The 16,091-nt window shown below is 40.5% G+C and overlaps 2 long non-coding RNA genes across 20 annotated transcripts in view; one reads left to right on the forward strand and one right to left on the reverse strand.

Annotated features, from left to right (window-relative positions):
* LOC149990556 (uncharacterized) overlaps window positions 1-16,091 on the forward strand; it is an 89,316-nt gene that overhangs the window by 70,435 nt on the left and 2,790 nt on the right. For both annotated transcript variants that reach the window (XR_016508684.1, XR_016508685.1), the window contains exons 2-3: window positions 3,425-3,548; window positions 12,511-12,650. This is a non-coding gene — a long non-coding RNA (uncharacterized LOC149990556). The remainder of the gene's footprint in view (window positions 1-3,424; window positions 3,549-12,510; window positions 12,651-16,091) is intronic.
* Window positions 3,288-16,091, reverse strand: part of LOC149990560 (uncharacterized) — a 66,142-nt gene continuing 53,338 nt past the window's right edge. For 8 of the 18 annotated variants that reach the window (XR_016508670.1, XR_016508663.1, XR_016508668.1 and 5 more), the window contains 2 exons: window positions 7,859-7,943; window positions 3,288-3,472 (listed from right to left, as the gene is read on the reverse strand). This is a non-coding gene — a long non-coding RNA (uncharacterized LOC149990560). Of the gene's footprint in view, window positions 3,473-5,769; window positions 6,215-7,858; window positions 7,944-8,220; window positions 8,545-16,091 lie in introns of those variants that run through there. The other 10 variants (XR_016508681.1, XR_016508683.1, XR_016508676.1 and 7 more) reach the window with 4 other exon arrangements.

The raw sequence follows: 16,091 nt of genomic DNA on the forward strand, positions 1-16,091 counted from the left end.
GGGGGTGGCTAAGATGATGAAACCCCCTAGCCAATAAGGGAAAAACAACTCACTAAAATATAGAAAGAAACCAATAGAAACTTATACAACATACACTTCTCCCTCAGTGTGGTTTGTTGCTTTAAAAGCCAGTATCCAAGCCCCTTTCAGTTGGATATTAGTCCTTATCTAATTCCCCCTCTTGCTGGAGAGTTTCCCCAAATAAATCAATTACTTGACTATAAACTTACTGCCTTCTCCTAATTTTCCTGGCACATCAGACTCACACCCGTTTTTGGAATGTGTATTCTGCTTGCCTTCCGCATTCCCAGAAGCTGCCCCAGGGATATAGCCTTGAGATAGGCATGTTGTGTTGAAACTATCTGGACAGTATACATGACTGAAGCAAGTTCAGGGCTCTATATAAACTTTTAAAATTTGGCAAGCGAGTGCAGAAAACTACTTGTCTGGTTGTCCCCTAGGATAAGCATCGTAATAAGTAAGTTCTCTTGTTCATTAAAACTCATCTACTAGTCTGGATCTTTGATCTCTCCTTGCCCTCCTCTCCTATGGAGGCCAGTTTAACATTATACCTGGGAAGCTCCTGGCCAGTTTGCAAACCAACTATTGGTGAGCGATCCAAGAGACCCAAGATGAGCTTTGAGAAAGAGGTATCCGAGGGGAAAAATCTCGTGTTGGCCATTGAACTCTTAAGTGGGGAGGAATGGCTTGTATGCTAGATTCTTGTGAACTACCATGTGAATGTGAATAAAAATAGGCCACATACTAAAATAAACCTGACCAGCTCAGGGGAGGCCTGCGTGATGGCCTTACAAGCTCAGAGACTTAAAGTAACCACATAGGATGGTCTGAAATTAAAAGTTAACTAAAAGTGGGTCAGGGCAGGCAGTCCTGTCTGAGCCTAGAATCTTCCCTGATAAAAGTCAATCTACATAAAGGGAGCCTGTCTATTGTCCTTTTGCATCTACCTCAAGATAACTTTCCTTTTTTCGAACCCCTGGGGCACAACCACCTCACCAGAGCAGAGACCACTAATCCCCTCATTGTTATTGTTATCATGTTAATTGTTGACAGTTAACTATCCTGTACCCACCCGCATAAAAGAAGTATGCAGCTATCATTTTACATTTTTATCCCCATTCCAAAAGTTTCCCTGCTTTGCTTTCTCCGGCCCGCCATAATCTGCCACCAGTGAATTTTATGTAACCCACTTACATATTCTTTTTTGATTGTAATGTATAAAATAAGGTGCAAATTGCCGTTTTCTGGAACATTTCCTCAATCCGTTGAGCTATTGCTTCCCAGCTACTGTTGGTTTAGCTCGAATCAACTCATAAAAATTCTTACAGGTTTGGACGTTTCTTAGGTTGCCACGAGCATGAGTTTGGGGGTGCCCTAAAATATCGGCTTATTTAATGAACTTGTTTGAGTAACTGTACAGCACACTGGCAGAGGTGAAACAAATGGCTGCCCTCTACTGTGGGCAGTTCAGATGGACACCAATGTCCACCTGGAGGCTGAAATTCAAGTTAGAAAATTGGAAGATGATCTGAGATTAGGGAAGGACATATGGATTTCTACTATTCTGCTAGCTTCAGGACTGGAGAACAGGACAATAAGTTAGAAATCTTATGGTGCTGTTTTGTAAAGCTAGGAGTGCACAGAATGTTGCAGACTGAGGTCCCAGTACTGGTGACAAAGCCTGCTTAAAACTCTTAAGAGGTAGAATCTCTGGGAACGTGAGGAGTATGAAGAGGAGGTTGTGGTGATTGATGGGGAACTGGACAAAACTCTTCATGCCCTGTAACCCCTAATACAAAAGAGAATTTTAATGATCAACTACTCCAAACCACCTTGGAGAACTCTTACATTCTTTAGCCTTGAAGTTGTAAATCTTATGTTTTTGAGATGTAAACATCCAAGGAGATAACCAAAACATTGCCCACTGAAACTAAAGAAAAAAAGGGGGACCTTTTAAAATATACACTGCTGTAGAAATTCCTTGGCCCAAAATTCAGTCCACAGCCTCAATAAAATAAATATCGGTAAAAAGCTTTACCCATTTGAGTGGGTACCTGATTCATGGCTAAAGTTTTGGAATAAAAGCTCTGTGGTTTGTTTGCATCTCTGTCTGTGTGTTTATATATCTCTGGATGTATGTTGTGTACATATGATGTTTTTCTACATCTATCAGAAAAAGAGGATGAGACAAAAGGTGAATGAATATGGAAAGTTGCAGAAGGTTTGTGGAAAAGAAATATTGAGAAAGGAATTTTATGTGTTGTCAAGCTGTGATTGGAATGGATTTATTTAAGTTAAAAAGAAAATAGTATAATTTTTTTAATTTTAAAAATATTGTATTTTTTTTAGAGGGGAAGGGAGGGAGAAAGAGAGGAGAAGAAACATTTATTGGTTGCATCTCATACCCACCGCAACCAGGGACCGAAACCAAAACCCAGGCACGTGCCCTGATGGGGAATTGAACTGGCGGCATTTTGGTTTGTGGGATGACACCCAAACAACTGAACCACACCGGTCAGGGAAAAAAATAGTATAGTTTTTAAAATATATATTTTAGTGATTATGCTATTGCAGTTGTCCCAGATTTTTCTCCCTTTGCCCCCCTCTGCCTGGTACCTCCCCTTCCCTCCAGCAATCCCACCCCCCTTAGTTCATGTCCATGGGTCATGCGTATAAGTTCTTTGGCTTCTCCATTTCCTATACTATTCTTAACATCCCCCTGTCAATTTTGTACCTACCAATTTGTTTTAGTATCAAAAGTATACTGGTACAAAATTAGAATTGGTTTTCTCTTTGTTAAAAAGACAAAGTTTTTTTTTTTTCCTTTTTTAAGATTTTTGCCTGCTCTTAATAAGGAGTTGTAAACAAAAGCTTTTCTTTACCATTAATGTAATCTGCCTGGAACACAATGATTCTGTGTTTTGCCTTCATCAGGTCTTTGATCACTTAAGAAAACTGAGACATCTTTATTAAAAGAGCTGTTTTGTTTTTTTTTGTTTCTGTTTTGTTATTTTTTACAACTATGTAACTTTATACATAAATGTCATGGGAAGCATTGTCAAACAAGAAATGATGCTAAACTTTAAAGTTCTTTAAACATACCCTTTTAAAAGTCTTTTGTCATTTGCAGACATTTTTTTTCCATCTGTCGCTTTGGCAAAAAGTGTTCCTGCAAAGTGCTTCATTTTCGATGAGATTCATGGAAAAGTCTTTAACAACTACAGGTTTCTGATAACTAAGATCAATTTTCCTTTATGGGGGGGGGGGAATAATGAACATTTCCAGTATTTCCCCAAGGCTACTTGCACAATATGTCATGGATTGGTGGCCTGAGACCTGTCCCTGTTCTCCTTCCGCACATCAGTAAAACGGGCCCATTACATTAATGGTATAATGTTCGCAGGTGAAGACATGCCTCTGCATTAGGATACTCTAGGCTTTGTTGGAACATCTGCAAGAGAGAAGATGGATGGTGAACCCACGGAAAATTTGCCCAGGCACTGCCATAAGGTTTCAGGAGTCATTTGGTGAGTTAAGATTTGTGTTGTCCCAATATCTGTGTTTAGATGCATGTTTATACAACCCCTGAGAATGTAAAGAAGATGCAGCCTTTGTAGGGATTGGGGAGGTGGGGGGGAGGCAGGGTTTAGAGAACTTTTATTCTCCACCTGACACTGGGCAGGCACTCCGTTCCTTAGTCCACCTGGCAAAGAAAGGGCTTGTGTGGGACTGGGGATCTGAACAGCAAGCAACCATTGAGAAGGCGAAAATACCAGTGAAGCATATTAAAGCTCTGGGTATCTCCCAAGGAGGGCTCCCATTTGAGTTAGATGTTCTGTGTCTCTAGAAGTTAGGGCTTAGGCATTGTGGCAGAGACAAGAGAAAGGGATATGACCTGCTAGAGCAGCAGTTCCTAGCAGCACACATAGCGCTTCTCCAGGTTAAGCCTCTTATGAAGGAATACATTGGAGCAGACTGGGCTGAACTCAGCAGTCGGGCTGTTCTAAAGAGATTAACACTATGGCTTGAACAAGGGAAAGCCAAGGGTGGATAATTCATGAGCGGTCCCCTGTGGGGTCAGGATGCGTGGAGGGACATTTGGGTTTGCCACCAAGAATCTAAGTCAGTCCTCACTATTTTCTGCATCATTCTCAAAAGGTATTGACACCCATTGTCAATCAAGAAACTGATGTCCTAGCAATTGACCCTTTAGTATGTGCAGCAGATTGGGTGTATAGAAAGAATGGCCTTTGCATTATTCAGGTGGGATGGCATACTGTCAGGGATGCTAATTTCCCTTGAAATACAGTGACTTAACCAAGTTATAGCATGTCATGTATGTCCTAAACGATGCCCAAGGCAACTGCCAAAGGAATCTGGGGTTATCCACCAGAGTTCTCAACTGGTGAGCTATGGACCAGTTGATTATATTGGCCCACTCCCTCCAAGTGAGGGTTCTAAATATACCTTGCTTTGTGTGGATGTTGTGTCTGACCTAACCCAATCTTCCCTCATTGCCATGAAAACCAGGCTGCCATGATTAGTGGGTTAGAAAAGCTGAGTACCATGTATAGATAAATAGATAATGAATGGGGATCATAATTCAAAGGCCCTGATGCGCAATAGTGGGCAAGAGAACAAGACATTTAATGGGAAGTTCCAGCTCCCTTATGACCCACAAGCAGCAATATGGCCTTTGCAGTATCCTGGTAGACAGGGAGAATGGAATATGAAAGCAACAGATTAAGTTACTAACAGGTAAACCACCTTGGCTGGGTAGACTAAAATACTGTTCCAGGCTTTAACATATTTGAATGATTAACCAGCAGGGCCTGTTACCCCATATGCTAGACTTGGGACCCTTAACCAAGGCACCCAATACTGGAAAGGCATGGAAGTCTTAATAAACAGCTGTTGTCCTCACTCTTACTGTGTATCATCGTGCTATGCTGCTGAGAACACAAAGCCCCATTATGCCTGGGAAAGGAGTTATCTCCTAGAATTTGCAATGGTATATCTTACCATCCCTGGGTGAGGGGAAACTATTCAGTCTCCCATGGGATCTCCTTGTCCTGGGGCAAGTCGGACCTCTTGAAATGCACTATACCCAGATTAGAACATCACTATTGAAAGAAGGGCAAAGAACAATAAAAAATAAAATAGCCCTGGCTGGTGTGGCTTAGTGGATTGAGCACTGGCCTGCGAACCAAAGGGCTGCTGGTTCGATTCCCAGTCAGGACACATGCCTGGGTTGTGGGCCAGGTCCCTGGTTTGGGGCATGTGAGAGGTAATCGATTGATTTATCTCTCACATTGGTGTTTCTCTCCCTCTCCTTCTCCCTCCCTTCCCCTCTCTCTAAAAAGTAAATAAATAAAATCTTTAAAAATAAATAAATAATATATATATATTTTTTTTTTTTAAAAATAAGAAGAATAAAGGGTACAAATGGAGGTTTTGGTCTGGTATATCCCACCCCCAGTCTATTTCCTCACATCTGACAGTGCTGCCTCCTTCCAGCCAACATGTATGGTATGTACAACTAAGGCCAAGTTCCTAAAGCTGCCAACCTTCCTCTCAAGTCTGGGTAGGCATATTCTATTCCCCACAGGTAGGATTACTTGGCTTCTATCTTTGGCCCCTCCACTGGCCTGGAGGACCTTATGTTATAGAACCCCAGCCTATGCTGTTCTGGAATAGCTATGGGGTCCAATTGCCCGCTGCCAAGAAATGTGACTCCCAGTACAAAAGTTTGGTGAAAAATGAAAGGGGGTTTTATTTAAAGGTTATACGGATTCAGAATTATGGCAAGTTTCTGCCATTAAGCCCCACTCCCTTTAAAACACGCAAAAACACATAGTCCCGCCCCCTGCCCCCAAACCAGGCCAGTTTCAGAATGCACCAGTCAGAGGTACCGTCTCTCAGAAAAGCAGAAGTCTGCGGCTCAGCATTCCTGGTCATAGTTCAGCATTCTAGGCATCTCCCACTAATCTGTGCTTGATTAGGCAGGTCCCTGCAAGTACAGCTTCATCAGCTGTGCCACTGTGTTCTCCAGGCAGGTTTCCCAGTGGGTCTCTTTCTTACTCCAGCTCTTCATTTAAAACCGTGTGGCACCTTCTTTCTCAGCAGACCTCATGGCAGACATGGGTCCTTCTACATCCTTTCAAACCTCATGGCCCCTTCCTCATTGTTAGCTCTGGCGAGAATGAGAGGAGAAATGACAGGAGAACAGGCCATGCGTCTAAAAGATTTATTTGGCCAGCTGCACAAGGGTGCTGAGACCCGGAGGTGTCAGCAGCCAACAAAGAAAGGTGGGGATTTTTATTTTTTTTAAGATTTTATTTATTCTTAGAGAGAGGGGAAGGGAAGGAGAAAGAGGAGAGGAATATCGATGTGCAAGAGAAACGATGGATTGCCTCTTGCAACTGGGGACTTGGCCCACAACCCAGGCTTGTGCCCTGACTGGGAATTGAACCGACAACCTTCCGGTTTGCAGGCCTGCACTCAATCCACTGAACCACACCAGCCAGGGCAAGGCAGAGATTTTTTAAAGGAGGAAGGGGGAAGGGAACTGAAGGGACTCCCTGTTGATGGCTTTGGGGGAGCTGACCCTGGGGACAGAGGCTTTCTACAACAGAAAAGTTATTAAGTTCTTGCCGGCAGGCAGAGATATCTTTGAAGGACACAGGCAATCACTGACACCAGCAGTTACTGCAGGGACTTGCTAAAACCAGAGCTGGGTTCCCAGAACTCAGGTCTTATGCCTAAGACTCATGTCTGCCCCTTTCATGGCTGGCCACCCTAATTTTTAAATGCTGACTCAGAGCTTCCTACGTGACCTCCTACTAGGCACTATGTGTACTGAAAGTCACATAGATCTTCTCCCTGGGTGGCAGCACAGCTTCCCTTCAGGAAAGGCACTGCTATCACCTTGCCATTGTTATGAAAAGTATCTTAAGCTTCATCATCCGCTTGCTTTTCCCCTTCCTCCATCCTCCAACCATGGGCTGTGGGGAAGATCTGTACCCTGTTTCAATTATAGCACACAAAGAAACCTGTACTAAATTCACCCAGCAAGGCTTGAATGATAGCCAGCAAAGCCTGTCCTTACTGAATACTGAAATGTCTCTAATGTGGAAAGCTATATTTATAATAGAATGGCCTTCAGCATTACCGAATGTTGTGTGTTTATACCTGATGAGTCTGTTAATGTATTATCTATTAAATTGCATGAGGACACAATGGAATGTCCTGAGTGATCCAACCCCCAGCCTAAGGGACTTAGTAAATCAATGGTTTGAATCATGGGGTTCTTGGTGAAAAAGCTGTTATTGATTTTGGGAATCATTGTCTTAACCTCTGTTCTCTCTTGTATGTGCCTGTGTGGTGCTGTGGCATGTGCCTCTGGAGAGCTTCTGCCAAATGAGCCATCTCCATACTAGTGAAACCCTTGCTGACTACTCAGAGCACTTTTCAGAAGAGCGGTGCATGTGAGTTGTAAGGGCCAGTCACAAGGGGTGGAGTGTTGGGGCGGTCATCAAGAAGACATGACTGCTAGTTGATCCTCTAGCTGGACCTAGGAAATTAGAGGCTTTCCACCCCCACAATGCACTTGGAATGTGTTCTGCTTGCCTTCCCCATTCCCAGAAGCTGCACCAAAGGTACAACTTTGAGACAGAAATGTGGAATTGAGACTACTTGGACAGTATATGTGACTAAATGCATTGAGGACCTCTATATACATTTTTAAGCTTTGGCAGTTGGTTGCAGAAAACTGCTCATTTTGTAGACACCAAAGACAAGCTCTTAAGTTCCCTTGCTCATTAAAATTGCCACCTACCAGTTTGGAGTGGTGTGCCCTTTTCTTCTGTCTCTTTCTGCCCTCCGCTTGAGATAGCCGGTTTCAGATTACATCCAGGAAGCTCCTAACCAACACAAGAGTACAACTATGTAACTGAAAATATGAGTCAGAATGTCAAAATCCATTATACATTCAAATCAAACTATGAAGTTTTAGAGAAAAAGCCCTTTAAGTATTTAGGCAAAATCAACAAGTGACATACAGGCATACGTTAGAGGTATTATAGTTGAGTTCTAGACCACCACAATAAAGTGAGTTTTAATTTCTTTGCTAGTGGAGGGTCTTAGGGAGGTTGGTCACGCAGGCTATGAAAGAATTCACAAAGAGAAGAAAGTGCAGAGAGTAAAGTTTTTATTCAGTCTCCAAGAGGGGAGAGGGGCTTGGTAAGGAGAGATACATGAGCAGCAAAATGTAGGGGCTTTGAGCTTTTATTAGATGATTGGCAGGTTGTAGAGCAGGCTGCAGCTTGTTTCGATGTTATCTTTGGGTGCAGGGTCCAGTCAGGTAGGTTATTACAGTCTGGAATGTACTCTTTCGTAAGTTCCTGGAGCCTCTGTGCCTTCAGGGCACTTCCACTAATTCTCTAGTCCTGAGGGTAGAGGCTCATAAAACAATTAGGGTCAGTCATGCTTTACGGGGGTCCAGCCAACTCTGGCAAAGGGGGCCTGAAAAGGGAGCTTTTGTCCAGTTAGAGGGTCTTGCCATCAATTTGTAAAAAATGCAACATCTATGAAGAGCAATAAAATAAGGTAGGCCTTATAAGGAAGATAAATATATATTATTATCAGAAGTTTCAGAATGAGTGATATAACATGGGTAAATCATAGAATCATGCTGAGTGCCAGAGAAGAACGGAATTATATATTTAAGATACTCAAAGACAATGTGAGGTTAGCATTTTTTATATTGATAGGCTTTACTTTTTGAGCAGTTTTAGGTTTATAGAAAACTCGAGCAGAAAATTCAATGGGTTCTCATATAACTTAATCCTACCCCCTGTTTCTACTATTATTAATATCTTTCATTAGAGGGAACAATGTATGATTACTAACTATAATCCATACTTTGTATTGAAGGTCATTCTTTGTTGTACATTCTATGGGTTTTGACAAATGTATCATGTCATGTATACATCGTTTCACTGTTATACAGAATAGTTAGACCTAAAAATCCTCAACGCTTTATATCTTTATCCCTCCCTCCTTTTCCCCCAAACTCCTGGCACCTGCTGATGTTTTTTTTATTGTCTCCATAGTTTGGCCTTTTCCAGAAGGTTATACAGTTGGAGTCATACGGTATATACTTTTTTAAGATAGACTTTTTTTCATTTAGCAATATACATACGTTTTCTTTATGTCTTTTTGTGTCTTGATAGCTTAGTTTTTAAAATCACTGTATTGACGTACCATATATGTGTTTATCCATTCACCTACTGAGGGACGTGTTGGTTGCTTATACATTTTAGCAATTATTAGTAAAGCTGCTATCAACTTTTATGTGCAGGTTTTTATGTGGATCTAATGTTCAACTCATTTGGGTAGGATTGCTGGATCATATGGGTATAAGCACGTTTAGTTTTTTAAGATTTTGTCAAAATGTCTTCCAAAGTGGCTGTGACATTTTGCATTCCCACTAGCAATGACTAAGAATTCCTTCCTGTTGCTTCATATCCTCCACAGCATCTGGTGTTGTCACTGTTTTGGAATTTAGCAATTCTAATAGGTTTGTCATGGTATCCTGTTGTTTTAATTTTCAATTCCCTGATGCCATATGATGTTAAGCATCTGTTCATATACTCATTTGCCATCTGTATGTCTTTGGGTAAGGTGTCTGTTTATATATTTTGCCCTTTTTAAAATTGAATTTTTTTCAAATTGTTACATGTTTTTCCTATATTTTGAATACAAGCCCTTTATTAGATACGTGTTTTGCAAATAATTTCCTACAGTGTTTTTGCAGAGAAGTTTTTAATTTTAATGAAGGTCATTTTATTAATTTTTTCTTTCATGTATCTATCATATTTTTGGTATTGCATCTAAAAAGTCATCACAAACTCAAGGTCACCTAGACTATTTTATGTTATCTTCTGGAAGTTTTATTGCTTCGTAATATACATTTAGGCCTAAGATCAATTTTGAGTTACTTTTTGTGAGAAGTGTAAGGTTTGTGCCTATTTTAATTTTATTATATATAGATATCCAATTGTCCAACACCATTTGTTGAAAAGACCAGCCTTTCTCAATTGAATTGCCCTCACCCCTTTATCAAAGATCAGTTGACTATATTTGTGTGGGTCTGTTTCTTGGCTCTCTGTCCTGTTTCATTGTTCTATTTGTTCTTTTGCCAATTCCACACTATATTGTTTATTGTAATTTTATAATAAGTCTTAATGTTGCATTAAGTTCTGCATTTACTGATATGACTGTATGATTTTTTTTTCTGTAGCCTGTTGATATGAAGGATTAAATGAATTAATTTTTTAATGGTGAACCAGCCTTGCATACTTGGAATAAATTTTGCTTGGTCATGGTGTATAATTTTATTATGCATTGTTGGATTCAATTTACTAATATTTTGCTGAGAGTTTTTGCATGAGTATCATGAAAGATATTTTTCTGTAGTTTTCTTTTCTTATAATGTGTTTGTCTGGTTTTGGTATTAGGGTAATGCTGGCTTCATAAAATGAGTTAGGAAGTTATTATTTCTGCTTTTTTTGTTTTGAAAAGGATTGTAGAGAATTGGTATAATTACTTCCTTAAATGCTCGGTACAATTCACCATTAAACCCATCTAGACCTAGTGCTTTCTGTTTTGGAAGGTTTTTAATTATAGATTCAGTTTTGTAATAAATGCATATTCTGATTTTCTGTTTCTCATTATGTGAGTTTTGGTAGATTGTGTTCCTCAAGGAATTGATTTATTTCATTTAAATCATCAAATATGTGGCTATCAGGTTGTTCATAATACTTTTTTAATTATCTTTTTAATGTATATAGGATTGGGTGATGGCCCATCATTCCTTTCCGGTACTGATAATTTGTATCTTCTCTTTTTTAAAATAATTTTTTTTGTTATTGTTTTTCAATTACAGTTGTCCCATTTTTTCCCCCATGCTCCCCCTGACCCAGCCCACCGCTTCTCCTACAATCATATTCCCCCCGTTGTCCATGTCCATGAGTCATTTATACATGCTCTTTAACTAAACCCTTCCCTTATCCCTCTTCTCTCCTTCCCCCCTCCCCATCTTCTCTCTTTTTTTATTAACTTTAATAGAGGTTTGTCATTTTTATTATTTTTCCAAAGAAAGAGTTTTTTGTTTCACTGATTTTCTGTGTTCAGTTTCATTGATTTCTCCTCTAATTTTTATTATTTCTTTTCTTTTGCTTACTTTGGATTTAATTTTTTTCTAGTTTCTAAGGTGAAAACTTGACTATTGATTTTAGATCTTTTGTAATATATACATTCAGTGCTCTGCCCTGGCTGGTTTAGCTCAGTGGATTGAGCGTCGGCCTGCGAGCTAAGTGTCGCTGGTTCGATCTTCCAGTCAGGGCACATCAGAGAAGGAAAACTCTGACTCCAAAAAACCTCCGCTGCCTTGCGGCATACCTCTTCAGGGGAAAGGCTAAGGGAGTAAACCCCGACAGAAAATCCGGAGCCGGAGTCCCTAAGGCGGTTTGACGTTGTAGTCAACACCGGCAACTCCTGCGGCACACCTGAAGCCAAGCTGTATCGACTCCGTCTTTCCCTTGGATCCTTCAGCTGCGAAGAGAGGGGGGGTCTGCTGCATGGGCAACAGCAGACCCTCCATATCACCCTGCCCAGGCTCTGTAGCTTCAGCTCCACTGGAGAGGACACTCCAGCGTCATCGCAAGATGTCAATTCAACACGGGAGGAGACAGATGCCGTGTCACTCCCGTGTCGGACTGCACAGCCATTCTCGGCGGTGCAGATAGACACTTAAGAAGCTACACCATCGTCTCTCGAGACGGATGGCTGCCGACGACATTCAGTGCTATAAATTTCATTCTAAGCACTGCTTTTGCTGTATTTCACAAATTTTGATGTTATATTTTAATTTTCATTAAGTTTGAAATATTTAAAAAATTTTCTTGAGCCTTATTCTTTGACCAATATATTATTCAGCACTTTTGTTTAATCTGTTTGTTATTGATTTTGAGCTTAATTTCATTATGGTCCGAAGACATCTTTTGTATGGTTTCTATTTTAAATTAGTTTGGTGTCTTGTATGGACCACAAAGTGCTCTATTGTGGTTAACATGCCATGTGAGTTTGAGAAGAATGTATATTTTGCTGTTGCTGGATGAAGTAGAATGTCTTACTGGAGAATCGATCCCTAATCTTTATGTAACACTCTTTATCCTTGGTAATTTTCCTTCCTCTGAAATCTGCTTGTCTGAAGTTATAGCTGCCCCAAATTTATTTTAAGTAGTTTTAACATGGTATATCTTTCTTCATCCCTTTCCTTTAATCTATTTGTGTCTTTATGTTTAAATTGGGTTCCTTGTAGACAACATATTGTTGAGCCTTGTTTTTTATTTACTCTGACAACCTCCATATATATTTTTTATCTTTACTGAGAACATTCCTTCCTTGCTTTTTTTTTTTTTTTAGAGAGAGAGAGGATGGGAGAGTGAGAGAGAAGCATCAACTGATCCCCAACCCCAGCCCTTGTATGAGCCTGGTCTGGGGATCGCACATGCCTGGACTGGGGATCATACGTGCCCGGACCTGGATCGGAACCTGCAACCCAGGTATATGCCCTAACTGGGAATTGAACCCACAAAGTTTTGGTTACTAGATGATGCTCTAATCAACTGAGCCACGCTGGCCAGGGCCAGTCCCCATATTTAAATTTTACTTTACTAAATTTGTTGAGGTAACATTAGTTAATAGAGTCAGATAGGTTTCAAGTGTACACTTCTATGATATGTAATCTGTATATTGCATTGTGTGCCCACCACCCAAAGTTAAACCGTCTTCTGTTACCATATATTTAGCTCTCTTTACCCTTTACTATGCCCTACCCTCTTCCCTCTGGTAAACAGTATACTATTGTTTGTGTCTATGAGTTTCAGTTTTATTTCACATATGAGTAAAATCATGATTCTTAGCTTTTTCTGACTTATTTCACTTAGCATAGTATCTTCAAGGTCCATCCATGTTGTTACAAATGGCACTATTTCACCTTTTCTTATGGCTGAGTAGTATTCCACAGTATATATGTACCATACCACATCTTTTAAAAAAATATATATTTTATTGATTATGCTATTACAGTTGTCCTGACTTTTCCTTCTTTGCTCCCTCCACCCAGCACCCTCCCGCTCCCTCAGGCAGTCGCCCCACCATTGTTCATGTCCTTGGGTCTCATATAAATTCTTTGGCTACTCCATTTCCTATACTGTACTGTACATCCCCATGGCTATTCTGTGACTATCTATATTCGTACTTCTTAATCCCCTCACCTCTTCACCCATTCTTCCCCACACCACTCCTATCTGACAACCATCAAAACAGGTCCACTGGCACAGCCTTCCCTATCACCCAAGCTGAGTACTTGAGGTATGCCCTTTGTGGGGGCTGAGTACACCCTCCTCTTGTAGTTGAGCCTTGGTTGCTGTTGGCAGGTCAATGGGAGGGATTTATCCAGGCTGGTCAGCTACAAGGACTGGCTGTGACCACTGACCACCAACCTCCACCCTCCATGGAGAATCAGTTGTGTAGGGGCAGGGTGGTGGTGCTCTGAAGTTGTACCACATCTTTTTTATCCAATCATCTATTGAAGGACACATTGGTTGTCATGTCTTGGCCACCATTAATAAGGAACATAAGAGTGCATATATGTTGGAGAATAAATGTTTTTGAGTTTTTTGGGTAGATACCCAGAAGAGGTATGGTCACATGGTAACTCCATTCTTAATTATTTGAGGACCCTCCATACTGTTTTCCACAGTTGCTGTACCAGTCTGTATTCCCACCAGCAGTGAATGAGGGTTCCTTTTTCTCCACATCCTCTCCAACACTTGTTATTACCTGTCTTATTGATAATAGTAATTCTAATAGGTGTGAGGTGGTATCTCATTGTAGTTTTGATTTGCACTTCCCTAATAGCTAGAGGAATTGAGCATCTTTTCATATATCTGATGGCCATTTTTATGACTTATTGGGAGAGGTGTCCAAGCCCTCTGCCCATTTTTTTTTTTTTTTTTTTTTTTTTGTACATGGTTGGTCTTGAATGCCAACATAACTGGTTTTCTTTTCTTTTTTTTATTATTTTATTTTATTTTTATTGTTTTTCTATTACAGTTGTCCCATTTTCCCTCCATTGCTACCCCCAACCCAGCCCACCCCCTCTCCCACTGTCAATCCCCACCTCGTTGTCCATGCCCATGGGTCATTTATACTAGTTCCTTGACTAGATCCTTCCCCTTCTTACCCTCCTTCTCTCCCTCCCCCTCTCCCTTCTGGTAACTGTTAGTCAGTTCCTTGTTTACCTTCTGCCCATTTTTAATTGGATTGTTTGTTTGGTGTTGAGTTGTATGAGTTATTTATATATTTTAGATATTAACCCCTTGTCAGAGCTGTTGTTTGCAAATATCATGTCGTATTTGTTTTGTTGTTGGTTTCTTTTGCTGTGCAGAAGCTTTTTAGTGTGATATAGTCCCATTTATTTATTTTTGCGTTTACTTCCCTGGCCTTTGGGGTCAAATTCATAAAATGTTCTCCACAACCAAGGTCCATACGTTTATTACCTATGTTTTCTTCTATGTATTTTATTGTTTTAGATCTTATATCTAGGCCTTTGATCCATTTTGAATTGATTTTTGTATAAAGGGACAAACTATAATCTAGTTTTGTTCTTTTGCATGTGGCTTTCTAATTCTCTCAGCACCATTTTTTCAAGGGTTTTTCTCTTTTCCATTGTGTATTTTTGTCTTCATTGTAAAAAATGATTTACCCATGTACATGTTGTTTTTATTTCTGGGCTCTCAATCCTCTTCTGTTGGTCTGTATGTCTGTTCTTATGCCAATACCATGCTGTCTTGATTATCGTGGCCATGGGTACAGTAAAAAAAAATGTATGGGGCATAGAGGGGTAAATGAGGCCCCATTTTCAAGCCACAGGACTGGAAAGGGGGTAGAGAGTGAGGTGGGGGTAGAGAATGAGGGGGATAGAGAGTGAGAAGGGGAGACAGAGAGAGGGAGACAGAGAGAGAGAGAGAGAGAGAGAGAGAGAGAGAGAGAGAGAGAGAGAGAGAAAGAGAAAGAGATTGATTCACAGAACCAGAAACTATCAAGATGGTTGCAAAGAGGGAGCAGGTCAGAAAAAATATCCCAAAAAGTTTATTATGAATTCCTGGATTCACCCCTGAGGTGCACATTTTTGGGTTTCACTTAAATGTACTATAGAGTTTGATAATTAATCTGTGGGTAGAATAGTGTCCAGGTCCTAGACTAGCCACAAGATGGCACATATGAATGGTAGCTGTAAACAGTACAGTAAAATCACTGCAAACTAAACTGATATTGTCTAGAAAAATTAGATTGGAACTTGAAGCCCACACTTAATTGTTTTAGGCTATCTTCATTAAAAAAAATGGGGACTCGAAAAAGAGCTCGAGTCCCATCAGTTACTATGTAAAATATCCAGATTACTGAGCATAGGAAGAACTTGGAAGATCTTAATTTACCTGGGAAGACAATCAATAGATGCTAAAGCTATGTTACATAGATGGTGGAATAATCTAATAACTAACTGAACACAGCTATGTATACTTGACATTTGCTAAGAAAATCTATCTTAAGTGCTGTCACCATAGACACACAGAAAGAAAATATGATCTCAGCTGCCAGAAGCTGGCACTGAGCTAGGGCCTTGGGAGGGATTCAGGCAGCTGGTGTCAGTGACTGCAAAAATACCAGTGAGATGAAAGCTGGTAAAATCTGCAGGGGGTCTATGCTGGCTATTGTTTTTTTTTCAGTGGTGAGAGCTGCTAGGTTTGTCTGCAGAGCAGGTCACTGGAAACCTTGATCACTCTCACTCTGTGGCTGCTACTGGTAGTCTGTTTTTTTGTTGTTGTTGTTGATTCTAACCATCTTTATATGTCTCAGATTTGCTGGTTTCTGGTTGGGGTGAAACTAAAGTGGGACTTTCATGCAGAGTGCCTGAATGCAGGGGAAGGTAGTCACTC

The sequence above is a fragment of the Furipterus horrens genome, unplaced genomic scaffold (assembly GCF_987537825.1).
Source record: "Furipterus horrens unplaced genomic scaffold, mFurHor1.1.pri manual_scaffold_17, whole genome shotgun sequence".
Classification (NCBI taxonomy): domain Eukaryota; kingdom Metazoa; phylum Chordata; class Mammalia; order Chiroptera; family Furipteridae; genus Furipterus; species Furipterus horrens.